The 27,792-nt window shown below is 34.2% G+C and overlaps 1 protein-coding gene across 3 annotated transcripts in view; it reads left to right on the top strand.

Moving 5' to 3' along the window:
- The window catches only part of LOC140159199 (choline O-acetyltransferase-like), a 151,997-nt gene that overhangs the window by 49,881 nt on the left and 74,324 nt on the right, over positions 1-27,792 (top strand). The window contains exon 1 of one of the 3 annotated variants that reach the window (XM_072182589.1): positions 27,451-27,563. The exons of the other annotated variants lie outside the window; for them this stretch is intronic. The gene's annotated coding sequence lies outside the window, so the exon portion shown is untranslated. Of the gene's footprint in view, positions 1-27,450; positions 27,564-27,792 lie in introns of those variants that run through there. 3 annotated transcript variants of the gene reach the window in all.

Genomic DNA, 27,792 nt, shown 5'->3' with positions numbered 1-27,792 from the left:
ACCGATATGCGATATTAATCATTTGCACCCGAAATCACAGTCGCAGACTTAGAAATTTCTTCACATAATCATAGACAATAATACTGGTGATTTAATCAAATTGATAATCTCCGTGCATATTTGATGACAAATTTTATGAAGACACAATATGAAAATAATAATTCTAAAAAGAACATACTTATTATATTAATTTGATGAAATTTCCCAAGTTATCGGCTGCAACTATTTTGGCGCCCAAATGGTTTATGGTTATGTGTCACGATAGGATTTCTCATTTTACACAGGATTTATCCCCACCATGTGAAGAGATTTCACGGTGATCATACGGACTCAATTCTTGTGATCAAAGTTGTATTGTACTCTAGGCATTTGCTTCATGTTTTCTTTGGATTGTTTAAAATTGGCTATTCCAGTTGAAGTCCATACACCCCCTGGAAGACATTGACCTTAACTTCCCAAACAGGGAGTGTGACTTTCATATGAAGCCACCCATTCAGGTGACTCAATTTAAAATTCACACTCCCTGTGTAGAAGATAAATCTGAAGATTAAGGTCATGTCTTCCACAGTGGGTGTAAGGATTTCAAATTGAACAGCCAAATGTAGTACTAGGTCAATGGAACAAACCAATGTACAACTTATGTCTCTATAATGGTAAACCAACAAGACACCTGACTCGCTTAATGTATCCGTTCACATCAACTGTTAAAATATGTATTCAGTACGAACTTTCTAACTAGTACTAGACGCGTGGCTTATAAATAAATTTATTGGTTAAATAGATTCATCAGGTTTATGGATCTGAACAGATTGTATGCAAGTGAATCAATATTAATATATTTATGTTACAGGTGAAAAGAATTTTGTTTACGGAAATTCTAGTTACCTTAGGGAACTGTATAGGAAGTTATATTTGACGGGATATTTGTAAATATAGTGAGAAACATTAATGTTATATTTTGAATTCAATCTTAGATTGGCACGATTCGTGTGCGCTTCTCTTAGTACATCTCGTTTGTTTTGCGTAAACATAACACAGCAATTACATTTTGTTGTTAAAGCATAGTGATATTAATTTTAATGCTCTGCGTGCAAGCCATATTAGGCTTGAACATAAAAAGTCCAAGTTTTGAGATATTTTTGCAAAATATCAAGAGCTATCTTAAGAACCACTAAACCAATACTAGGCTTGTTTGTACTCATTTTAATGCATTCTTCATACTAATTCCAAATATGGGCATGAAAATGTTCAATTCTAAAAATTTTGCATTTTGAAACAAAATTTGAAACCTGTCGTCTGCAGTCGACACCCGCGCGAAGAGAGTAATTAAGGATAAATTTCCATAACTGATAATGTCACAATTAATGTTCGTGCTAAATGTCTGAGTTGCTTGAAATATACCTTATGAAATCACATTTCAATTGGAAAAGTTACATATCGCACAAAAGTTAGAAGGAGAAAAAGTTGAACATTATAATGATTATTTCCATTCATATACACTCTTGGTGGCGCCATGTATGAACCATTGTATCCAGACTCACTGCGTTAGAAAAATGCTTACATACCATATTTGGTGAGATGTTTAAAATCAAGTGCATATTGTTTGCAATAAAATCATTTGTATTATACCTATAGAATATATTGTTAATGAATATCATTGCTTTGATTCTGCTTCATTTGTTTAATCAATGTGCCAAAACTTCTGTAGAATAATACATAATCACCATCGTAAGAATTACTGCTTGCGTACGCTCTGCACCATATTAACGCTCTCCGTGCTAGCCATGCGCTTCAACGGAAAAAGTTGAAGTTTTGAAATATTTTCTCAAAATATCAAGAGCTATCTTAAGAACTACTGAACCAATACTAGGCTTGTTTGTACTCATTTTAGTGCATTTTTCATGCTGATTCTAAATATGGTCATGAAAATTTAAATTTCTGAAATTTTTGAATTTTTGAATTTTTTTTAAACATGTCGTCTGCAGTCGACACTCGCGTGAAGAGAGTTAATATTCCATGACTTTTCCTTATCCAGTTAGCATTTAGACGGGGCCCCAAAACTGATTGAGTACCTCAATCGACGGCTTGCTCCGAGCGATATTACCAACTTATATTTATGGGGCTGTTACGGAGGTTTCTTATGACTAAATGGCAACATACATGCGCCGGCGAAAAATGAGTATAATCTTGTAAGTCATATTAAACGTCATGTAAGGCTGAATCTTGTTTTTATACAGGGTGTCGTAAACACAGACTGGTTAGAATATGGTATGACTTCATTCTTTTTGTCTTTAGGAAAGTAAAATATTCTTGTGTTTGGTCTGTCTTCCTTGCTTTCAATCAAATTAGTAGTTACCATGGTTACGGGTTATTTAAATGTGACATGCATATCACACCAACAAGAAAATTAAGAAACTACTAATATCCAGGGGAAAAGGAAAAAAATAACAAGAATGGTGGGTAGAATCTGGCGTAAAATGAGAAATCATATTGTGACACATAGCCACAAACTATTTGCGCGCCAAAATAGTAGCTGACGATAGCTATATTAAAAAAAAATTATAACTATGTTCTGTTTAGAATCATTTTTGATTTTTGTTTATATTTTTCATCAAATACCGTATGCACGAAAACGTCATTCTGACTATGGTTTTCTGAATCACATAGTAAGTGTATTCTTTACCCCTTGCTCTCGTCCAAGTGTGGACTTGGGTGGGTTTTGTATTCAGGTATTCAATTGTCTATGTTCATTTGAAGAAATGTGTGTGTCTGCGGCTGTGGTTTCGGGTTCAAATGATTAATATCGGTCAAATCTAAGCAAGCAATTTGTCACATATCTAGCTAGGCATTTAGTCTAAACCCATTATTCAAATTATAATTAATAAATGTCCACCACAATATACAATAAAAATGGTTACCATATTCAATTTCAAGTCTTCAAGTAGACCAAGATGATTTTTTTTAAATCAATTTACTAATGGTTGAACTGTTTTCGAACTGTTTTGAATTTTTAATGATGCGAGAAATTGAATTTTTCAACTAACTCTTGTGCTTCCTTGTAGTTCAAGGACCTGCTATACCACTTATTTTGCTATTGCATTGTCAGATAGATTTCTTCATTCAGAAATTTTAATAGTGGTGTAAATTGTTCTTGTAGCTCAGTAGTCAGACAGCCATTGACATTACAAAGTGGAATTGACATTATTTTATAGAAAGATTTTTATTTTAAAATTTATAACAATTATTAAGATAACCTTCCAAATATAGCTTGTCACGTACTCTGCATTGTCAGTAAGATTATTGCCCTATATTTTTCTTTACTAAATTAAATTATTTCCCCAAAACGACCTGGATACTTTAAGGTGATATGACCTTCACCAATCTTTACCAGCTATAGTCTGTGAGTGGGTCTTCAGTCATTGCTATATGTACGACGTAATATTAGCTGCGTTTTCGATTAGGCAATTGATGAATCGGTAGCTACGGTAAGAGTTCCATGCATCACCCATTACCTAAATTTCACGGCAAATTTGCCTAAGTCATTTCACCCGGAAATCAAGTCAAATAGATTGAAAAGGTCTACAAACAGATTGGTCGCTCACGTGCTAAGGGGCTTTAATTTTCTGCAGACGACAGATTCAAAATGTAAGAGGTTTTTTTCCCGGGTTTTTTTCTTTCTTTAAAATTTTTAAGAAATGCAGTCGCACGCGTGCAAACATTCCTAGTAGCGGTGCCCAAAGGTTGGGCTGTTCCAGTTGAAATACACCCCTTACGGAAGACATGACCTTAATCTTCCACACAGGGAGTGTGAATGTCAAATGGGGTTACCTAAATGGGTGACTTCAATTGAAATCTACACCCCATGTGTGTACGATTAAGGTCATTCTACAGGGTGTATGGATTCCAAGTGGAATAGCCCATTATTGGCGGGAAATGTAACAAAATACTTAGAAGCTATCGGTCATTTTGTCTTTTACAGATTTTTTTAGAGTCCTCCGTAGATATAGATATTGAGCTATTATTGTGGGTGTGAAACCGTGAAAAAATTAGTCTAGAATAAGGTTAGTAAATACTGTGAATTGAGCCATATATCTCAATGTCAATTTAGGTATTTTATTGGCGAATGTGCTACCTACGCCAGACCAGGCATTAGACAGGATGTAATGCAAGCGAGCAATTAGATTCATTTATCGAGCATAGTCAATTTTCATATAATATTCTTCCTTATTTCACATGTTATGTAAGTCTTATGTACTAGTAATCTCATCAAAATTAGACTAAGCCTATAGCCGTGATAATATTCATGTTCTTGAAACAATAAAATACACACGCCTTTGCATACTTTATTTGTGGTGTTAATTCATAACATGAAATAAATAATAAATTAATTACAGCGACAAAAGTCTCTTTTCGTTTCAATTATGTTAACATGAATAATGTATCTTCATAATGCCTAACTGGTTTCGAGAAGTGGGTTGATATTATGAACTTTATGACGACCTTTTAGGACTGTTATATAATTTACTTGACGTAATGTAGACCTTTGCAAGAACGAGAATGACACAAGCAACTCATATCGTTAAAACAATTACTGACAAATTCAAATTGGAAAATCTGCCTTTCTATAGTGAATTGATTTTGTGATTTTAAGACAAAATGTTAAATTAATATAGATAGACCTAAATAGCATTTTTCATTATCTGCAGATAAGGCATCTTTCAAATAAAACAACAAATTATTGAAAACGTAATATTAAACACAATTTCTGTTCATATCAGATTCATATTCAGTAGGCTTTCGGTCTAGGTATTATGCTGTTCTTCAGCAAACAAAGTATCATAAATATTATGATACACTGATCAGGTTAAACGCATAATATGAAATCCGCTATTGCAGTTTTGTCTGTACATTATCTGTAATTGTTATAACAAACCATCTTCAGTAGATAGTGCTCATATTCGGTAAAAATATGCCTATCTTGACTAGAATCGTCTTGAATCGTCGTGAGTAGATATTGAATTCGTTATTAATAGTAAACAGTTATGTCATCTTCAGTAGATAGCAGCGTCATCGTTAGTAAATAGTCAGTTTATTTTCAGCAGAAAGTAATCTCATCTTCAGTAGAAAACAACTTCATCTTGAGTAGATAGCAAGTTCACTTTCAACATAAAGTAATCTCGTCTTCAGTAGATAGCAGAATATACATAAGTTAATGAATTCATTATTAGTAGAAAGTAATGTTATCTTCAGTACACACTAAAAACTACGGGGTTATATTTTCCGTGGTCATTTTGAATTGACCACGTTTGGGGTTGTTTTGACCCTTCAAGGGGGTTGTACTGTTTTAATTTGACCACATTCACGAGGTCATTTTAGCCACGACGAACGTGGTCAAAAAACTTAGTGGTCATTTTGCCGATACCGTCGCGCATTGATATCAGTTTCAATCTTCCGCTTTGAAAATCTCAATTCATAAATGAGTTTAAACATGAGCTGCAATTAATGTTTGTTGATTAATAAATAAAACTAATTTTTTGACCGAAGTTACCCAATTTGTCAACTTTATAATGACTTGCATTTCGGAACTATTTGCACACACGGTGTGCATCGGCTCACGTGGTCACATCAGCGCCATATTTGTTCTGACAGCTCAGCGGATTGTCGTGTGTGCTTGTCTGCATGATGGAATATGAAAAGTTAGTTGAAAAGTGAGACTGCAAGGATGCATAGACCCTTGTCTATGCACGCAGATTCATTCAATTTCATGCTGTCGTGGCTGGTGTCTTGGCTGCAGTTGTTATAAGCTTATATCATGTAAGCTTATAATACGTGAACTGTCATAGGCGATGACTGACTGTGTGTGAGTGTGATACACAGACGCATTTTGCAGTTTGCTGTTTATGTAATGCTTTCTCTGTGCAGAAACACACTTATGTCCTGGTGGGACCAGCATGACCATAGGCCTACTAAAAATCCAAAGAACCCTAAATGTGGTTATTGAGTAACCCTATAAAACAACCCTTTCAAATGGGTCATTTCATTTGACCCCGAAATGAGGTCATTAAGTAACCCAATAAGGCAACCCTTTTGAAGGGGTCATTTCATTTGACCCCGAAATGTGGTAATATTTTGACCCCAATGGGGTTACTATTTGACCCAAATACGTAGTCATTGCAATGACCCCGACCAATGGGGTCAAAATGACCCCGTTAGTGGTATGGTGTTTAGTTGATAACTATGCTGGGGTCAAAAATGACCCCGTTTGGGTCATTTTTTGACCCCGTAGTTTTAAGTGTGTAGATAGCAGAATCATCTTGAATAGATAGTGAGTTCATTTTCAGTATAAAGTAATCTCGTCTTTAGTAGTTAGCAGCTTCATCTTAAGTAGATAGTAAATTCATTATCAGAAGAAAGTAATGTTATCTTCAGTAGATAGCAGCTTCATCTTCAATCGATATTGAATTCATTATCAGTAGAAAGTAATGTCATCTCCGGTAGATAGCAGATTCATCTTGAGTAGATATTGAGTTTATTATCTGTAGAGAAAGTAATTTCATCTTTAGTAGATAGCTGCTTTATCTTGATTAGATAGTGAGTTCATTATCAGTAGAAAGTAATGTCATCTTCAGTAGATAGCAGAATCAGCTTGGTAGATAATAGCATAATTGTCAATAATGTTCGATACAAATTCTTCTTTGAAATGGATCATGTGGATGAACTTACATTTCTAATAAATAGCGGACTCGTCTTCAGTAGATAACAGACTCTTCTCAATGACAGATTTCACATTTAGTAAATGTATGTTCGTCTTCAGTAGATAGCATGCTGAAAAAGAGACCGATTATAATGTAGTACAAAAAACAACTCCTTGCTGTCTTTTTTCTTAACATGGACTTATTGCTGATTTTTATTTTGTGTTCTGTCAAAGAACTAGAGTGTCAAAAAGGCACCATTTTTCTCAAAAAATAATGATTAATAAATAGTTGACATCGTATCATCTTGTATCATACTTAAAAGTACATACACCATGTACATTGGTGCATTGGTGACCCATCTTTGAAGACTAGCTATTATAGCTATGAACTCTAATCAGAAAGCTCGGATTACAAAGATGTCACTTATGTGAAGGGGTTATAATCAAAACGTATATCATATCAGGCTAATTTAATCTCTCCCTTGACGCGTGGTTTCATTAATTACATGCACAATCATGCTAGATCATCCATCATGGAGTGTAAGCCGCCTTTGACATGCATGAATCGGAGACTAAACAGACCATTTCCGACAACTGAGCAGACGACCCTTTAAATGGACACCAAGAAGGCCTAAATGATTGATATCGACATTTATAATAAGTCAGAAAAATACAGACAGAAATAAAACACTTTTGTACTATTGCAACTAGAAAAACTCGGTTTAATCAAATCAAAAAGATATTAAATTAAATTGGTATTGATTTATTGGTTTGCTTTTGATCAAAGACGCGTATTTAAATCACTTAAGTAAGACTGTAATTTGATGTAAAGTTAAACAAAGCGAAGAAATCAAGCTTATTTAACTTGACAGATAAACCCCAAATTAGATAATCGAGATGTGTGAGATGTATTTATCTTCGTGCATGCCATGATATGACGTCGAAGCCGTTGTAAGACAAATGATGCCCGGTAGACTGACACGTAACAAATTGCAAAGGGAAATGACTAACGATTGGCGGGAAATATTTTGGCGGGAAATGTCTATAGGCATTTTGCCTACGGTCATTATCGTATGGTATTTATAAACGGGGAATCCTACCGTAGTAAAAGGGCTATACATAAAGAAAACATATCATACTACATAGTGTAGTTCCTGAGAAATCGTGTGTGAATGGAAAATTGAAATGGCGGGTTAAAAAAGTTCAGCATTAAATGCTTGTAGCGATTTATATTGTTAGCAGAAATGGGGATGAGAAATGGATAATGATGGAGCATTTTATTCAAAACGGTTTCTGCAGAAAATTGTGATTGTGGCTTCACTTGTGTTTCAGGTCTTTTTTATTTTATGAAATGTTCAAGCGCTTGTGCTTATTGTTTCAAAAGCAGTTTATCTGAAATGAATGAATGATATTTAACCATGGAATCTTGATTAAATTTAAAATATAAAAAATAATGTTTGTAAATAGAAACATAAATGGAAACACACAATGGAAACATAATTATGGCAATAATAATACAAAATCTGCTTTTTTGTGCAGACGAAACCTTCATATGGTCTTTTGTACATACGTCACAACTTTAATTTGAGTATTAAGTTGCATGCAGCATAATTTGCCAATAATTATAATACATGCTTGTACAAGGTGTCCAAAACAGTTAGTAGGTGACACCTCAAGTGTGTACCATACACTCTAATAAAACAGCGTGGTCAAATTGACCCCTTAAGGGACCGTTCACAAACACTTGTTAGTGAGGGGGGCCTGATGCAAAAAGGGGAGCCCTGAAAAATGTTGACCCTCTTAAGGGGGGGGGGGCTGAAAAAATGATCACAAATTTTCCTGCAAAAATTAAGTTTACATTAAAAGGGGGGGCCGAAACATTTTCGCGTTGAAATTTTTTTGCATCAGCCCCCCCCTTACAAGTGTTTGTGAACGGTCCCTAAGTATTTAACTATGCACCTTACCCCTGAATCGTGGTCCAATTTTAACCTTTTTGTGGACCACAATTTAAGGGTAAGGTACATCATAGTTAACTAAATCTAACCACGCTGTTTTAAGAGTGTACATGTGGTCGATGACATTGCAACAGCTATCAGCGATAGACCATCCTAAGTCAATGATATTATTTAAAAAAAATTCTATTCCTGAAAAACACACACTTTTTGGTATGTTTACAAGTATTTAAAAAAAGTACTTCGTGTGTTACGAAATACTTGGCGTTATAGATAGCATCTATTTTATTCACTAATCGAAGTGTACTGGTAATTAATAAAATGTGTAGAATGTCACGCAATTCCCTGAATATAAAACAAGTGCATGCCACCAATCTAGGCGAATATTCTGACACTATTTTAAAACCTGTTCTATATTACTCCCTAGATTTTGCACTACTGATGACGCATACACGATGTACCAATGTGCAAAAAAAACTGAATTGAGGTGCTTAAGGGCTGGGGTATGAACGTTTGGACAGTATTTATTGTGGGACATTAGAGCACATCAGACATATCGAATTGCATTCTGAATACGAAGAATGTCCTTCTGATATCAAATAATTTTGATTTTTTGAAATTCGCAATGTAATACACATTCTATGGCAAATCATTAAAATTGATATTTTTGATATTTAACAGTACTTGAAGTAAACTTTATAAATCTGATGATTTATACTTAACACCCAAAAAAAATAGGTCTTTTTGGGGAAAAAATCCATATCTTCAATATAAAAGGTCAAAATGTTCAATTGATTGTCGGCTTTTCCTCCCAGCTACATACACTTTAAGAATATATCATTAGATTTATAAAATTTATTTCGAGGACTGTTATATATCAAAAATTTGAAAAATATCAAATTTTAATAATTTGTCATAAAATTTGTATTATATCGTGAATTTCAAAAAATGAAAATTATTTGATATCAGAAAGACATGCTTCGTATTCAGAATGCAATTCGATACGTCTGAGGTGCTCTCATGTCCCACAAAAAATACTGTCGAAACGCCATAAACGCTCATTCTAGATCCCTTAATGAATCGTGTTTAATAATTAGGTCTGTGTTATAATTCGTATTGGGGTTTATCTCAAAGCTGTATTGACACAGGTGGCCGTTCCCCAGTGATTTGTTGTTTCCTATTCCGATTGGCTAAAATCGTTGAAATTGGCTAGTAAGATAAATTTGCTACCATAAAAAAACCATTTAGCGTTAATTTTATGGTTTAATTATCACGAATCTGTTGTATTAAGGGATCTAAAATGAGCGTTTATTACGTTTCGACAGTATTTTTGTGGGACATGAGAGCATCTCAGACCTATCGAATTGCATTCTGAATACGAAGCATGTCTTTCCGATATCAAATAATTTTCATTTTTGAAAATCACAATATAATACAAATTTTATGACAAATTATAAAAATTTGATATTTTTCAAATTTTGATATATAACAGTCCTCGAAGTAAATTATATAAATCTAATGATATATTTAAGTGTATGTAGCAGGAGGAAAATGACGGTCAATTGAAAATTTTGACCTTTCATATTGAAGATATGGATTTTTTCCCAAAAGACCTAATTTTTTTTTGGTGTTTTGGGAAAAAAATCCATATCTTCAAATTGAAAGGACAAAATTTTCAATTGATCGTCGGCTTTTCATCCCAGCTACATACACTTTAAGTATAAATCATCAGATTTATAAAGTGTACTTCAAGTACTGTTAAATATCAAAAATATCAATTTTTAATGATTTGCCATAAAATGTGTATTAAATTGCGAATTTCAAAAAATCAAAATTATTTGATATCAGAATGACATTCTTCGTATTCAGAATGCAATTCGATATGTCTGATGTGCTCTAATGTCCCAAAATAAATACTGTCCAAACGTTCATACCCCAGCCCTTAATAACTAAGTATAAAATGCGTACGTGTATTTTGTGCACGCTTATCAAAATGGTCCATCTTATTACATGCATTTCATATGACGGACGGTCAGTATGAACAGATTAACTGCGTCCTTCTTAAAATGGCCAGACAGATTTACAGAAATGCCAAGTGTAGAAATTGATAGCATGCATACATATATAATACTGGATCAGTATTTTGTTTGGGGTGTGTATGGAGGTCTGGGGTGTGGGCCTGGGGTGTGGGGTATGGGTATATATGTCGGTCGGCTTATGTGTATGTTATTATGTATATGTATGTAGGTGGGGTGGATGAACTAAGCTCGTGCATGTCAGTCGGCTTACCAGCCTCTTAGCTTAGTACATTATCAGTACGCAAACGTGTAAAATGAAAGTGGCGTTTATTGAGTATAAATTGAGCGCAAAATAATGATTATCGATGATGAACGTGAACGGAGTGAAATATTAGACGGCAATATAATACGCATATAGTAAAAGGGAATTGAGATACACTGGTACAACAATAGATTATCTTATAATTGAAAGTAGTGTTAATGACATTAACAGCCCCATCGGGCTATTCCGTTTAAAATCCATACCCCTGTGGAATAATTTGGAAATAGCTTCCACAGGGGGAGAATGAATTTTAAATAAGAAGAACACTTTAGCAGCGACATTTGAAACTCGTCCTCCCTCACGTTGAATCTTTCTGAGAGGGTGTATGAAATTCAAATGGAGCCACCTAATGTGTTCATTCCATTTGATATTCATACTCCCCCTGTGGAAGAAATTTCCAAAATCTATGATTGAAGAGTTTGAATACAATGGTATTCATGTGTTATTTTTTTCAAAATATGATGTGAATTTCCAGACACAAAATGTTTATTACGCTCTTAAAATTATTTTACTCAACTCGAGTAAAAAAAAGGTCACAACTCAACAAATTGAATAAATAATTACTCAAATGGAAGAAAATAATACCCAACCTTGAGCTCATATTGATAAATAATACTCAACATTGAGTCTCAACATTAAGGGTATTATTTATTACTATAATCTCAATGTTGGGTATTATTTACTCAATTTGAGTAATTTTTTACTCACTTTGTTGAGTTGTAATCTTTTTACTCAAGTTGAGTAAAATATTTTTAAGAGTGTAGTAAATAGGCAACCTGATTGACGTCACCTTAAATTGTAAAGAGTACAAAACAGTATTACCCTTATTATGTGTACAATGTCTTACTACATGTAAGTAGATAATGCGAAAAAGCCTGAAAAAACAGGTGGTACAACGTGACAGCGATTGATGATAAACAACCCCAGCCTGACCTTATCTCATCCTACCTCTTCCCCCACCAGTAGCGAGTGAGTAGGGAAATACTGAGCATTACATGTTACTAATATAAATTGAATTTATTTGATTGATTCGACTAATAAGAGATGATATTGATGACAGGGATGATGAATATGATGATGATGATGATGATGATGATGGTGGTGGTGGTGGTGATGATGATGATGATGATGATGATGATGATGATGATGATGATGATGATGACGCTGATGATGATATAATAATAATACTGATAATAATAACAATATTAATAATAATAATAATAATAATAATAATAATAATAACACTAATAACAATAGCATTATTAATAATAATAATAATAACACTAATAATAATAATAATAACACTAATAATAATAATAATAATAATAATACTACTAATACTAATACTAATACTACTACTAATAATAATAATAATAACACTAATATTAATAATACTAACACTATTAATAATGATAATAAGCATATCAATTGTACAATGTATCTGCACTGTTTTAGAGAAACATTTAAGGAACATCAGTTTCTATTCTCTAGTATAGATACAATTCGAAAAGCAACATACATTGGTACATACAATATTGTTCACAGCGAGATAAAATTGCCAAACCATCTTGACATCGTCCAGTTCTGTCGTAAAATCCACATTTGTTTTTACTCTGCCATGCCCAAGGATGTTTCAGACATCAACATAAGAGCATGTTTTTCCACTAACCAAAACATCAACACTTTTATAACCTTGTAAAAATAATCTTTTCGAATTACTTAGATTGCTTAAACAATACAACATGTATTGTATCTTTATAAACCTAATAATAGTAATACGCTGTCTTAGTCAATAGCTGTGAATACTTCCCTGGTGTACAATACAATCAAATGGCTTTAAGGACGTTCATGGCTTCATGGTACTTTTCACCTTTCTGTAATTGCAATAGAATGTAATTTACATTGAATAAAGCGTCTTTTTTGTCAATTCTACGTGCACATTGCAGATGGTTGAATGACCAAATCGAAAAACAGAATGTTTAAGTACATTATTTTTGTTCTAACCTTACTCGTAAATACCGATCTCTCTTTGACTAAACCAAGGTCCACCCGGAAGTATAGTACTTCTTTGCAGATAAAATTGTAAAACAAATAGCAGTTATTCCTTTATCATAAAGCAGGGACGGTGTTTGTTTTTGTTTTGTTTTTTTGCGAGGATATCCAAGGTATGGAAAGTTAACATTGATCTCACAGTTGTGCCTGAAAGTGTACTTCACGGCCAAAGTGCACTAGTAGTGTGAGCACTAGTATCATACAGGAGGGGAGATGCATGTGGGTTGGTGGGGAGGGGTGTGGGGGTGTATGTGTGTGACTGACATTGGGTGTGTAGTGGGATTCCCGTAAATAAACCAAATGATTGCTACTCTAGATTAAGAAACACATTTTGCAAGGATATTCGAAATCAGGATAGTCTACATTATATAGTGGCAAATTTGCTTCGCAGATAGTTTGCATAATATTTCACTGCAGTTACTCTGTAACAATATATGTGTATGTGGGGGAGGGGGAGCTGAAGTGGTCAGTAAGTAGATGTGAATTATGTATACGCCTAAAGTAAACCAAATGTGAATGGGTAGATAGAATAATTCTTTTGCGAGGATACCCGAGATCAGGAAAGTCTGCATTAGTCTCAAATTTGCTCCACAGGAAGTATACACAATATTTCACTGCAGTGATGCGAGAGTGTGTATATGTACGTCGTATTGGGCTATTCCAGAAATTAACGGCACCTACCCTAAAGGAGATATGGGATTCCCAATAAGTTTGAGTTTTCCCATGTCTTCTTTAGGGGTAAAAAGCCGTCCTCAGCAATTGCGAGCACCAACATGCGAGGGGGGTATACACCCCCCCACACACACACATTTGAACATGAGAGTCCGTGATCATTATTTTTAGAATCCAATTAAATATTCATAGCTGATTGATCATTGATTATCGGTTATCGACTATCGATTAACACCATCTCAAACGCTGCTTACCAGCGTGCTAAGGTAAGACTGTGATGAAATCCGTAGGCATGATGCTCTATGTACTACTGCTGGCTATGATCTTTCCTTTGTTTTTTCTTATTTCATTTGTCTTATGATTTACGAGGTCAGATCTTAAAAAAGATTAAGATTTTCCCATGTCTTCTTAAGGGGGAGAGCCAAAAATATCTGGATGCGCCCATTTGGGGATGGTAGAGGGTGGGTTCCTCAGTAGATGGGTGTGAAAAATCTCGCGAGTAAACAAAATGTGTGTATGAGATCAGACAAGTCTATTACTATTAGTCTCACACTTAAGGGGGTACTACACCCCTCGATAAAGCTAAAGTTGTGTCTATTTTTCCATTTTTCTCCAAAACTAATAACACAGTGGTAACAAAAGTTATGTATATTATAGGGGCAAGGAATCCAATTACTACATTGAATTTCAGTGACCCAAGACAAGCGGTTCGTTATTTATGATAAGAAAAGAGGTACCGCTAGGATGTACCTCATTTCCTATCATATACACTAAACCGCTTGTTTTGAGTCACTGACATTTCAGTGTAGTAATTAGATTCCTTGCCCCAATATAAATATATACATAAATGTTGTTACCAGTGTGTTATTATTTTTTGAGAAAAATGCAAAAATAGTCACAAATCTACCACAGGGGTGCAGTACCCCCTTAAGATTCTACTTCGCGGCCATGTAACGCAATTTATGTGTTATGTGAGTTTGTGGTGCATCTAAAGGGAGTGTGGTGAGGGGGAAGTTGTGGGTGGGGTGTGTTTGAGTATGCGTACATGTAGACATTTGCTGCGCTTCTTTTTATCTAACAGTCTCCCTCTGTCCGTCTTTGATCATTTTTTTATATTCATCATTCATTTATTGATTTTAAACCGTTACTCATTCAAATAACATGGGAAATATAGTGAATGTAAGAGTGAACAACCTCAACATTTCAGTTCAACTCAACTTGGGCTATTCCAGTTGAAATCCACACTCCCCCTGTAGAAGATTTTGGAAATATCTTCCACAGGGGGAGTATATTTTTCAAATGCAATTGGTCAGAGTTAACCATTTTGAAACCTATACTCCCCCTGTATTGTGGCTTTACCTTTATCTATTTCGAATGGAAGTTACCCAATTGTCTATTCTATTCAAAACTCGTACTCCCTATGCAGAAGACTTTAGCTAAATCTTCCACAAGGGTAGTGTGGATTTTAAATGGAATAGCCCATTGCTCAAAATCCTTTACTTTCGTCTGGAAAACAAACAGACACGAGTTGCCTGACTTTGAGGGGGGAAGGGGGAATCGCCTTCATATTCAAAATAGTCTAGTTCATCTGATTCTGGCAATGCAAAATCTACGCGTCTACCTTACTGCCAGGTAAAAGCTGTCGATATTTGCGGAGTGCCCACTTGACTCGCTCTTGGAGTGTGTCAACGCGAAAGGAACAAGCTGACCAAGGGAAAAGACGGGTTTTCATTTTAAAATGCATAAACGTAGTAGGAGCATGGGTATGCGTATCAAGATTCGCTTGGTGGCTGCTTAAGTTCTTCTTTGCACCCTCTGTGGATCTCTACTTCTGAATTTTACATCAGAATACTCTTAGGCGACATTTTGCTATACATTATAATGTGACATCGTTGTTTGTTTTTTTATGATCAGCACTGATCGAAGTGTGGTTTGTTAGCTGTAAGTTACAATCTGATAATGATCAATATTTGTAGCGTGACTATTACAACGAAAGATATAATCGAAATGATTCTTCTTCTTCTCCTTCTTCTTCGATTTCTTCGTCTTCCTCTTCTTCTTCATCTTCTTTTTCTTCTTTTTCGGGTTAGGTTAGAATTACGGTTACGGTTAAGGTTAGGGGTTAAGGTTAGGGTCAGGGTTAGGATTGGGGCAAGAAAGCAACAGTAACCTTAATGTAACATTGACTAATAATTAACCATACTTAAATTTTACCTCTTTTACATGATTAGGTTATGGTTAGGGTTAGGACAAGAAAGCAACAGTAACCTTAATGTAACATTGACTAATATGTAACCATACTTACATTTTAACCCCTTTTGCTGATTAGATTAGGGTTAGGGTTAGGGTAAGAAAGCAATAGTAAACTTAATGTAACATTGACTAAAATTAACCATATATACATTTTAACCCCTTTTACTGATTTAAACATTATGTTAATAATAAGAATGAGGATGGGGGTTTTCTCCTCCTTCTTCTCCTTCTTCATCTTCTTCGTCGTCGTAGTCATCTTCGTCTACCTCCTCTTCTTCCTCCTCCTCTTCTTCTTCCTCTTCTTCTTCTTCTTCCTCTTCCTCTCCTTCTCCTTCTCCTTCTCCTCCTCCTCCTTCTTCTTCTCTTCTTCTTCGTCTTCTTCGTCTTCTTCTCTTCTTCTTCATCTTCTTCTTCTCCTTCTCCTCCTCCTCCTTCTTCTTCTCTTCTTCTTCTTCTTCTTGTTCTTCTTCTTCAACTTCTTCTTCTTCTTCTTCTTCGTCTTCTTCTCCTCCTCCTCCTTCTTCTTCTCCTCCTCCTCCTATTCTACTTTTTCCTCCTCGTATTTTACGAAGTTCAACTGACCAGTATAGCAATATTTGCCCAGAACATTACTCACCCAGTATGTACCAATCGAGGCTATCAAATTTCTACACTTAGCGTTTCTGTAAATCTGTCTGGCCATTTTAAGAAGGCTGCATTTAATCCCAAGTTCACAGTGACCATCAGATGCAATGGATGTCATGAGACATTTTGATCATAAGCGTGAGAAGTGTAGTGTTATTTAAGTTATTGATACGAATTTCAGAAACGTGAACCAGCAAATGTGTTTGTTTAGTTTTGGGTGTGGTTAATATTACATGACATGCAGATATATTTTTCATGATAATCTACAAAGAAACCACAAGTACATGTTCTGTAAGTTATGCATGTGTTGACTTTATACCAATCTCGAAATGCGTTCTAGTCATATTGGTATTTTTTCTGAACTTATTTGAAAACAATGGGGAATTTGTTCCGACTATAATATGATAGCTGGTGGAGTTTAAAAACAACTATATATGCAAGTAAAGAACAAGAAGTAAAGAACAAGAAAAAAATAAAATAAAAATACAATCAACAAGAGAAGGAGGAGAGTGAAGAGGAAGAGAAGACGAAATGAAGGGAAAGAAAAAGAGGATGAGCATGATAATATAAAGGTGACAAATGCGAAGGTGGACGACAAAACAAATTTAAAAAAAACATTCAACAGTCATGCGTTAAACCCTAGTTATTCTTTTAATTTTTCGAATGGCTATGCATCCACCTGAACATCTGGCCTACAGGAAAAGAGAAGACTCCATCTGTCAATTTTTAACAATTTAAAAGCGGGAAAATTGCACGCAATAAGAGAGACTTTCTAATCAATATTGTAACCCAATACCTCCATAAGTTATAGCGCTGGTAATATGTCACGTGATTATCTATCCGAATAAATCATATTGATGTAGAGAGGCACATGTAATAATTATGCAACGTAGTAATTGGGCTTGTCACACATGTCAAAAAGTCTATCCATGCTAATAGTACGCGCAGTTAATGGAAGGCGGGAAAATAACGGCGGGAAATGGTATTCCATACTGTTGTAGCTTGTTGTTTTGCATAGGCTTTATTTAAAATATCATAATCAGTGATATTTTTAACAAGATATTCTTGTAGAATATACTGTTTTACAAAGCACTTAGCAGAAACGACTGCAAAAATAACTTACGTCATGCATGTCTGGTATAAATGTTACCGATCCTATTGTCAGATAGATGGATCAAATGATATGAAATTTGAAACCACTGAACTTGTATTAATAAAATATGATCATGTAATTGTGGTAATTATCAATTAAGGTATTTTAGTGTTACCTAAGATGGGTTTAAAAATGGAACACATCCTGACATTTATAAATTTCCTGTAAAATGCCTTTTAGGTTCTTTTCAATTAACTTCATTCTTCATGTTCTTTGATCAATTTTAACTGGTGCACATGTTAAGGGGGTACTACACCCTTCGATAAATTTGTGTCTATTTTTGCATTTTTCTCAAAAACTAATAACACAGTGGTAACAAAAGTTATGTATATTATAGGGGCAAGGAATCCAATTACTACACTGGAATTTCAGTGACCCAAGACAAGTGGTTCGTTATTTATGATAAAAAATCAGGTACCGCTAGGATGTACCTCGTTTCCGATCATATATACTGAACCGCTTGTCTTGAGTCACTGAAATTTCAGTGTAGGAATTGGGATCCTTGCCCCAATAATCTGCATAACTTTTGTTACCAGTGTGTTATTATTTTTTGAGAAAAATGCAAAAATAGTCACAAATTTACCACAGGGGTGTAGTACCCCCTTAATAGACGTTTTCAGTAAGCGTTCTGCATAATCTTCTGATCATGTATGACACTTTCTGGCATAGCACAGATATATATAGTGTAGGGCTGTTATTTTTTTAATCTACTAAAATTCAGTAATTCTTCAATAAAACATAAACATGTGTATAGCGACTATTTTTTGTAATAGTAGAAGCATTTACTTAGCGGCAAAAAGGAAAGGCAGCAGAAAAAAATTATGAAAGAAAAAGTGGGTAGAAAATTGATATCAAATGGAAATATATACATAAAATATTGTTGTTTTTATGTTGCTATAGAGCCTTTTTTTGCTTTCAAACCACTGGGTTTGTTAATAGAATATTGGGTCAACACTGCAAAAACAAGTGTTTATATTTAAACACCATATTGTGTTTATCAGAGCAACACTTAATAAACACATAATTCATGTTAATGGTCTAACACTAATGTTAATTTTTCTAACACTAATGTTCATAAATTAACACTTGGTGTTATATTACAAACACTCATAAATTAACACTTGGTGTTATATTACAAACATTAGTGTTTGTAATATAACACCAAGTGTTAATTTATGAACATTAGTGTTAGACCATTAACATGAATTATGTGTTTATTAAGTGTTGCTCTGATAAACACAATATGGTGTTTAAATATAAACACTTGTTTTTGCAGTGAACCCATTCGGGCTGTTGATGAAGGGGGCGGCAAAATTCACCTCTAGGAGCGGCATGGGTATGCCACTGTAATATAACATATAGCTTAAAGCAACACAAATGAAAAAGGTCCATATTTAGTAATATCGTCAAGTACACTGCAAAAACAGCAGAGCAACACTTAATAAACACTTTAACACTTCATAAACACTTGTTTGTACAGTGAAGGTATAGGGATGTTAATTTATAAACACCAAAACACGTTTAGAAATATGAAGATGTTTATGTTTTTAACACAAGATAGTGTTTAAATACATATTTTAAGATAGTGTTTAAATACATATTTTAAACACTATCTTGTGTTAAAAACATAAACATCTTCATATTTCTAAACGTGTTTTGGTGTTTATAAATTAACACCCCTATACCTTCACTGTACAAACAAGTGTTTATGAAGTGTTAAAGTGTTTATTAAGTGTTGCTCTGCTGTTTTTGCAGTGTAGGTAGCTAGTTATTATTGGTGGTGCAGTTTAAGAAACAAATTGGAAGCCCCAAAAACAATAGCAGTAACAACAACAATATCACTTTTCAACTATAGCCAAAGTAGGACTTATTTATGTGAAACGGTTTACGATCATACCGGCTTTTGACTAAACCAAGGTCCACCCGGAAGTTTATTATTCCTTTGCAGATAAAATTGTAAATTAAATAGCACCATTCCTTTATCATAAAGCAGGGACGGTTTTTTTTGGGTTTTTTTTGCGAGGATATCCAAGGTATGGAAAGTTAACATTGATCTCACATTTGTGCCTGAAATTGTTCTTCACGGCCAAAGTGCACTAGTAGTAGCGTAACGTGAGCACTAGTATACAGGAGGGGAGATGCATGTGGGTAGGGGTGGGTGGGGGGTGTGTGTGACTGATATTGGGTGTGTAGGGGGATTCCCGCGAATAAACCAAATGATTGCTACTGTAGATTAAGACACATATATTTTGCATGGATATTCGAATCAGGAAAGTCTACATTAGTGGCAAATTTGCTTCGCAGATAGTTTGCATAATATTTCACTGCAGTTACGCTGTAACAATATGTGGGAGGGTATGTGTGTGTGTGTGGGGGGGGGTCGGTAAGTATTATGTGAATTATGTATACGCCTAAAGTAAACCGAATATGAATGGGTAGATAGAATAATTCTTTTACGAGGATATCCGAGATCAGGAAAATCTGCATTAGTCTCACATCACTTTTGAACTATAGCCACAGTATGTATATAGGACTTATTTATGTGAAACGCGACGGTTTACGACCATGCCGGCTTTTTACAATATGTCGTAAATTTAGCAAATAAAATTTATGACATACTAAATGTATCTTTTTAAGATGGCACTGATCATGACGATAGCTGTTAATTGATACGTCCGACTTAACAGTAAACACAGTTGCCTAGGTTACCCCAAAACTATTAATGATGGCATGGATATCACTAGAGGTAATTAGAAGACTAATATTCAAGATCGTTATCCGATCACTAAAATTCTAACCGATAAATATGACAACATTGTATCGATTCTCACTGCCCGTGACGCGTGCATAACGGCCAATTTCCAAAAGTATCGTTTTTATGGCTTGTGGTTAATGCTCTACGTGCTAGCCATGAGCTTCAACATAAAAAGTCCCAAGTTTTGAGATATTTTGTCGAAATATCAAAAGCTATCTTAAGAACCACTGAACCAATAATATGCTTATTTGTACTAATTTTAATGTATTTTTCATGCTGGTTCCGAATATGGTAATGAATATTTACAATTCTGAAATTTTTGAATTTTTGAATTTTTTTGGAAACCCGCGTGGAAAGAGTTAAGTACTTAGGCTTTTAAGCGATCACCATGGTATTATTTCAATATATCGAAATATTGTGACGTCAGTTAGTAGTGTATACATTAATGTAGAATAACCATGATAACATATATAACAGTTTCATAGTGTTATTGACTTTGTGCAAATCCAGATGGTTTCGCTGGGTCGATGTGGAAACCGAAACATGCTTTATCTCTTTAGTTTGAAAATTGACTCTGACAGCTTATGTACTGAGAAAATATATCCATAATTGTCAAAATACTTCACGCTTAAGTAGTTGAAATAATAAAGATTATGTGACAAGCAGAAAGGGGAAATCTGATTTCGTTTAAAGATCTTGATATATTATTGTAGGCATTTCTAACGGCATAACAATTCCTTTCATTGTTTTAATATTAAGATTATAAGCTATTTTAATAAATGAAATAATATTTTTAGAGGAACATTATAATGAACATTATAAATGTTCGTATGTCGGTGCCTTAAACAAGTTCTATCTCGGGTTAGGTAGTAATTTTTATACAAAATAAAATCATGATAAAATAAAAGACGGTACCTTTCAGCAGTAAATTGATTGTGTTTTAGTAATATGCATGTAGTACAAAATTGATTTATGTCGTTTAATTTAAAATTCAAATTTCTTGGTTATATAATTAACGAATTCAAACAAAGAATTTGCAATTAAGGTATTGAAATCGAATTTGTAACACTTTTCTGGTCTAATTGTAAAGATAGTATATTGATTTAATATGAAAACGGGTCAACGGCAACATAATACTCATGAATTATTCATTCAAATATGGATTTTTAAGAATATTAAGTTACAATGAAGCATTTTGCTTTGTGTTGAAATTGGAATTAAAGAGGCGTAAGTGATGAATGATGTTCCAAAAATAAAACAAATTAAATGATTTACAACATATAATTTTGCAATAATAAATTTATAATGCTAATAATAATTAACATATTACACTAATAATAACTAAAATATTACTTAATAATACTTTTAATTATTATTATTAAAATAATAATAATGATGATAGTAATAATAATATAAATAATAAGCACATATTTACAAAAGAAACAATCTCACCTAGCGGTGTTTGCACTCAAATATTGAGACAAATAAATCTGACACACAAGAGGAATGGTTTATGGGTTCCGTAACAGAGATCCCAATGCTAGATATACATGATATAAGGGGAGTTATTTCTTCCCCATTTGCATGATTTTTCTCAGGAAGAGGAAAAATGCACAAAACGTTCGTTTTGATTTATTATTGGCCTGAACTCAAGAACCGCAAAACCTATGAAAATATCAATGGAATTATTGGGGTTTTTTTTACTCATTTCTGATTATAATGTAATATCAATGTATTAACAGGGCCGGATTTACCATAGGGCCAGATGGGCCCAGGCCCAGGGCCTCCAAATTTTTGGGGCCCCCAAAATTGCCCTGTGCAGTGTGCATCTTCCATTTTAGCCGAGAAACACCATGTTTTGGGCCAAAATAGCCTACAAAAATTGAAAAATTTTGCGCACTTTGCGCGCACTATAGCCTATTATATAGCAAAATCAGCTTCAATTGGGGCTAAAATAGTCTAAAATTGAATTTTTTCGCGCGCAAATGTCCTAGTAAAATTTACTACTGCGGCCACTAGAGTGCACATGCATTCCTCACGGTGCGATTGGGGCCTCCAAATTTTGACCTGGCCCAGGGCCTCCAAAAAGGTAAATCCGGCCCTGTGTATTAATATTAAGAAGTAGGCTATACACTGCAGTTTTTAAGTAAAATATGGACCCTGCCATCCAACTCGCCTGAAATTGTCTATCTTGATTTGTACAGAGTGTCAGTTGCCTGAATGTAGTGGCGATCTGAAGGGATCTATAAAGGAGTAGGAACGGAGTCAGATAGATATTGACTCGCTAAATAATGCACCTTCTATTATTGACCTCCTGGTCAATGGTATCGTACATAAATGACGTCATCGAATAAGCCAATCAATCGCAGCATCAGTGTTTCTAACGGTCTTCTGTGAATGAAGGCATTTTCGACTGCTCAGTAGATAGCAACATTTGATATGTTTTATCTTCAGTAGAAAGCAACATTAACCCAATCTAGTATGTGCTATCTTCAGTAGATAGCAACATTAACACCATCTGAGATATGTTATCTTTAGATATCAACATTTACCCAATCTGATATGTGATACCTTCAATAGATAGTAACATTAACCCCATCTGATATGTGGTATCTTCGGTAGATAGCAACATTAACCCAATCTAATATGTGCTATCTTCAGTAGATAGCAACATTAACACCATCTGAGATATGTTATAATCAGTAGATATCAACATTTACCCAATCTGATATGTGGTACCTTTAATAGGTAGCAACATTAACCCCATCTGATATATGTTATCTTCAGTAGATATCAACATTTACCCAATCTGATATGTGGTATCTTCAATAGGTAGCAACATTAACCCCATCTGATATGTGTTATCTTCGGTAGATAGCAACATTAACCCCGTCTGATATGTGTTATCTTCAGTAGATAGCAGCATTAACACCATCTAACAACGTCATCGAATAAGCCAATCAATCGCAGCATCAGTGTTTCTAACGGTCTTCTGTGAATGAATGCATTTTCGACTGCTCAGTAGATAGCAACATTTGATGTTTTATCTTCAGTAGAAAGCAACATTAACCCAATCTAATATGTGCTATCTTCAGTAGATAGCAACATTAACACCATCTGAGATGTGTTATCTTCAGTAGATATCGACATTTACCCAATCTGAGATATGTTATCTTCAGTAGATAGCAACATTAACCCCATCTGAGATATGTTATCTTCAGTAGATAGCAACATTAACCCCATCTGATATGTGTTATCTTCGGTAGATAGCAACATTAACCCCATCTGATATGTGGTATCTTCAGTAGATAGTAACATTAACCCCATCTGATATGTGTTATCTTCGGTAGATAGCAACTTTAACCCCATCTGATATGTGTTATCTTCAGTAGATAGCAACATTAACCCGTCTAATATATGTTATCTTCGGTAGATAGCAACATTAACCCCATCTGATGTGCTATCTTCGGTAGATAGCAACATTAACCCCATCTGATGTGCTATCTTCAGTAGATACCCAGCAAACACAAAACGTTTTCGACATCATTCGCAAAAGGTTATAAAAGGTTGTCAGAAAACGTTTAAATGTCGGGTTATATAAAGGGTATACTAAGAGTATAAAACGTTTTCATAACCTTAAAAAACATTTTTGATAATCTACTGCTCAGCAAACAAAAATGTTTTACAGAAAACGTTTAAATGTCGGGTTATATAAAGGGTATAAAACGTTTTAATAACATTCCAAAAACATTCTTGAAAACTTGATACAAAACATTCTAAACAAAATGTTATTTTGGGGTTGAAAAATATTTTGCGAAAATGTTTGCCCAAAATATTTTCAATAACGTTTTAAAAACGTTTTCATGACCTTTATATAACCGACATTTAAATGTTATTAAAAGGTTTTGAAAAAACATTTTAAGAACATTTCTGTGTTTGCTGGGTTCAAATATTTTAACATAGTGTTATTTAAGTATTGACACAATATTTGGCAAAAATGTTTGCAAAAATAGTTTATAATAACATTTTTGAAAACATTTAAAAATATTGTTGTAGTGTGTTTTCATACAAAACGTTTTAAAACGTTATCATGACCTTTATATAACCCGACATTTTAATGTTATTAAAACGTTTTTACCTAAACCAAAAGCCAAAATATAACTTATTTAAAACGTTTTTAAAACGTTTTTGTGTTTGCTGGGTAGCAACATTAACCCCATCTGATATGTGCTATCTTCAGTAGATACCAACATTAACTCCAATCTAATATGTGCTATCTTCAGTAGATAGCAACATTAACACCATCTGAGATATGTTATCTTCAGTAGATATCAACATTTACCCAATCTGATATGTGGTACCTTCAATCGGTAGCATCATTAACCCCATCTGATATATGTTATCTTCAGTAGATATCAACATTTACCCAATCTGATATATGTGGTATCTTCAATAGGTAGCAACATTAACCCCATCTGATATGTGTTATCTTCAGTAGCTAGCAACATTAACCCCGTCTGATATGTGTTATCTTCAGTAGCTAGCAACATTAACCCCATCTGATATGTGTTATCTTCAGTAGATAGTAACATTAACCCCATATGATATGTGTTATCTTCAGTAGATGGCAACATTAACCCCATCTGATATGCTATCTTCAGTAGCTAGCAACATTAACCCCATCTGATATGTGTTATCTTCGGTAGATAGCAACATTAACCCCGTCTGATATGTGTTATCTTCAGTAGATAGCAACATTAACACCATCTGAGATATGTTATCTTCAGTAGATATCAACATTTACCCCATCTGATATGTGGTACCTTCAATAGGTAGCAACATTAACCCAATCTGATATGTGCTATCATCAGTATATCTCTTGAAGACTCAAGTTAAAGAACCAGGAAGTTAGAAAATGTATCATGTTCGTATTTTAGGGGTCCCTTTAAATTTTTTTAAAAATTTTTTTATATATATAAATTGTATAAAACTAAAGCATTTAATGCTGTAAAAAGTTTAAAAATTATACCACAACATGCGGTCGTGTTACAATCCCCAATACTTATTATGTCAACGTAAAATAAAATTGAATTTAAAACTTAATGAAAAACAAGAAAATGCAGGAAAAGTGGAAAATTTCGTGATATTTATCCTCTGAAGGTGGTATAATTTAATATTACTTGTCAGACCGCTGGCGGCTTGAATTCAAAATTCAATAAAGTTTATAAAATAAAGAAATAAATTGATTTAGGAGCCCCCAGTACTACACGTATAGATATTCACAAAATATTTGGCTTATTTCGATACCTGGGTAACGCGCTATTTCTGCATGTGCATCTTTCGCCCTAGGTTTCGGGTTCTTCTTTTTTTTTTTTTTCAAATCAACCCATTTTCATAAATTTCTAGAAAAAACATAACACTACGTTTGAAACGTGTTTTTCTTAATAACACATTACGCTTTCAACAAAGGCATTATCTTTTCATTAACCAAAATGGTCGATCAAACAAGAAATTACGGAAAAATAAAAACAACTTTGTCAAGATCATGCTCTTAATATAAATTTTCCACGACAACAATGACATAAACACAAATAGACTTAGTCTTCTAAAGTATGTTCTTTTATATCAGAAACAGTCTACTAGGTAAAGATGCGTGGGAGAAAAGTGAATAATTTTCAAGTTACTGATTTGGCTCGCCAAAAAGATTGGATCGAATTCGACACACGGGTTTGCTGAAAAGGCTACACTTCGTGTCAGGGTAAATTGAATCAGTATACCAGACCTCCAGTTAAGAAAATTCCTCCAAAGCTAAACTGTTACCAAGGCATTTTGTTAACCTTTTAGCATCCATATTAGTTATTGAATCACACACCTCGTACCTAAAGCTAATATATAATAATCTATAATACCATTTTATTATCAAGTTTGGATATCGTATACCTAAAACCAAGACGGGTTTAACACATTCAGTTTTAGTCAGTATCACGCTTTATATATTGTTTTGAAGTACAATTTTTACGACAAGGATTTTGATATCAGAGTTTAGGGGGTTGCAAGGTACGGAAGTCATGTAGGAAATTTTTGCAGAATTAAATGCTGCATTTGTTAACTGAAGCATCCTATCGTACAGAAAACTCATCTCACTGATTAGAGAACTTGTATCGCGAGTGCCTCAAGTTACTCGAAAAGCTAATTTAATTACGCCTCAACCAGATTGGCGTTGCTATGACAACTGACTTTCACTTGCCGCCTTAGTTAGATTTATATCGAAACCGCGGGCTCTGCTGCTCAAGTCAAAAAGGACTGTGTAAGTTTGGATGGGACAACCCGGCAAGTAACGTTCGTCTACTGCAGTAGATGTACTTTTAGCAGTTGGTAATATGGCGGGAAATAATATTGGCGGGAAATAATAGTATTCTGCGTGATTGGTTTATCATAAAAGCAACATGATGATTATGCTAAATTTGATGAAACATTGAGAAATAAAATTTTACTGAGTATTTAGTATCATGGTATATGCTTAGATTTTCTAATGTAAACCTTATCAATTATAAGACATTTGATTAATTTGACGCTGAAATAAAACTAATCCGATGTGATCGGCCCCGTAATCATGGGGTTGCGGGTTCGAGTCATACCCCGGCCAGCGTGTTGTGTTCTTGGGAAGGCATACTGGGAAGGTTAATAGGCTTGTTATGCGGGAGGCGTGGTATACCTCCTTAATACATGGAGCATTAGGCCGTATGTCCCAAGTCGCTTTGAAAAAGAAAAAAAAGATGGCTACCCCGGTCTGTAAACTTATTATAAAGCTGTTTTGTTTTAAATTAACCGCGTACTAAATTATGCAGCATAATGACAAAGATTTCCATATTTAGACGAAGTCAGATCAATACTACCAGCGATAATGTTATTGATTACGTTTGGTAATATCATGAAGCTTGTCTCAAACTAGTAGGGTTAAAACATTCAAGTTGAAATTATCCATGTTTAAAGGTCTCCGAAACAAAGCCTTATCATAACTGTTTTCTGTCGGTACAGTTTTAGTAAGCTTGGAAGACGTAAACTCAGGTAGGCAAAATTATATACTTATTTTGTTTATAGGAGTTTTATTTATTTTACTTATTTTTGAAAATATTTCATTTTTTAAGACTCATACAGAAGCAATAGGCTTCAAATTAATCGTTAAGAAATATGTTGTCATTTTTCATTAATTAAATACAGTCAGGGCACAAATGCGAGTCTCGTGTACCACTTGGATTACATTTGCTTCCCATGCAAGATAATTTGACAGGGAATC

This window comes from Amphiura filiformis, chromosome 8 (genome assembly GCF_039555335.1).
Source record: "Amphiura filiformis chromosome 8, Afil_fr2py, whole genome shotgun sequence".
Lineage (NCBI taxonomy): Eukaryota > Metazoa > Echinodermata > Ophiuroidea > Amphilepidida > Amphiuridae > Amphiura > Amphiura filiformis.
Note: the sequence above shows the minus strand (reverse complement) of the source record. Positions and strands in the feature narration are given on the sequence as shown.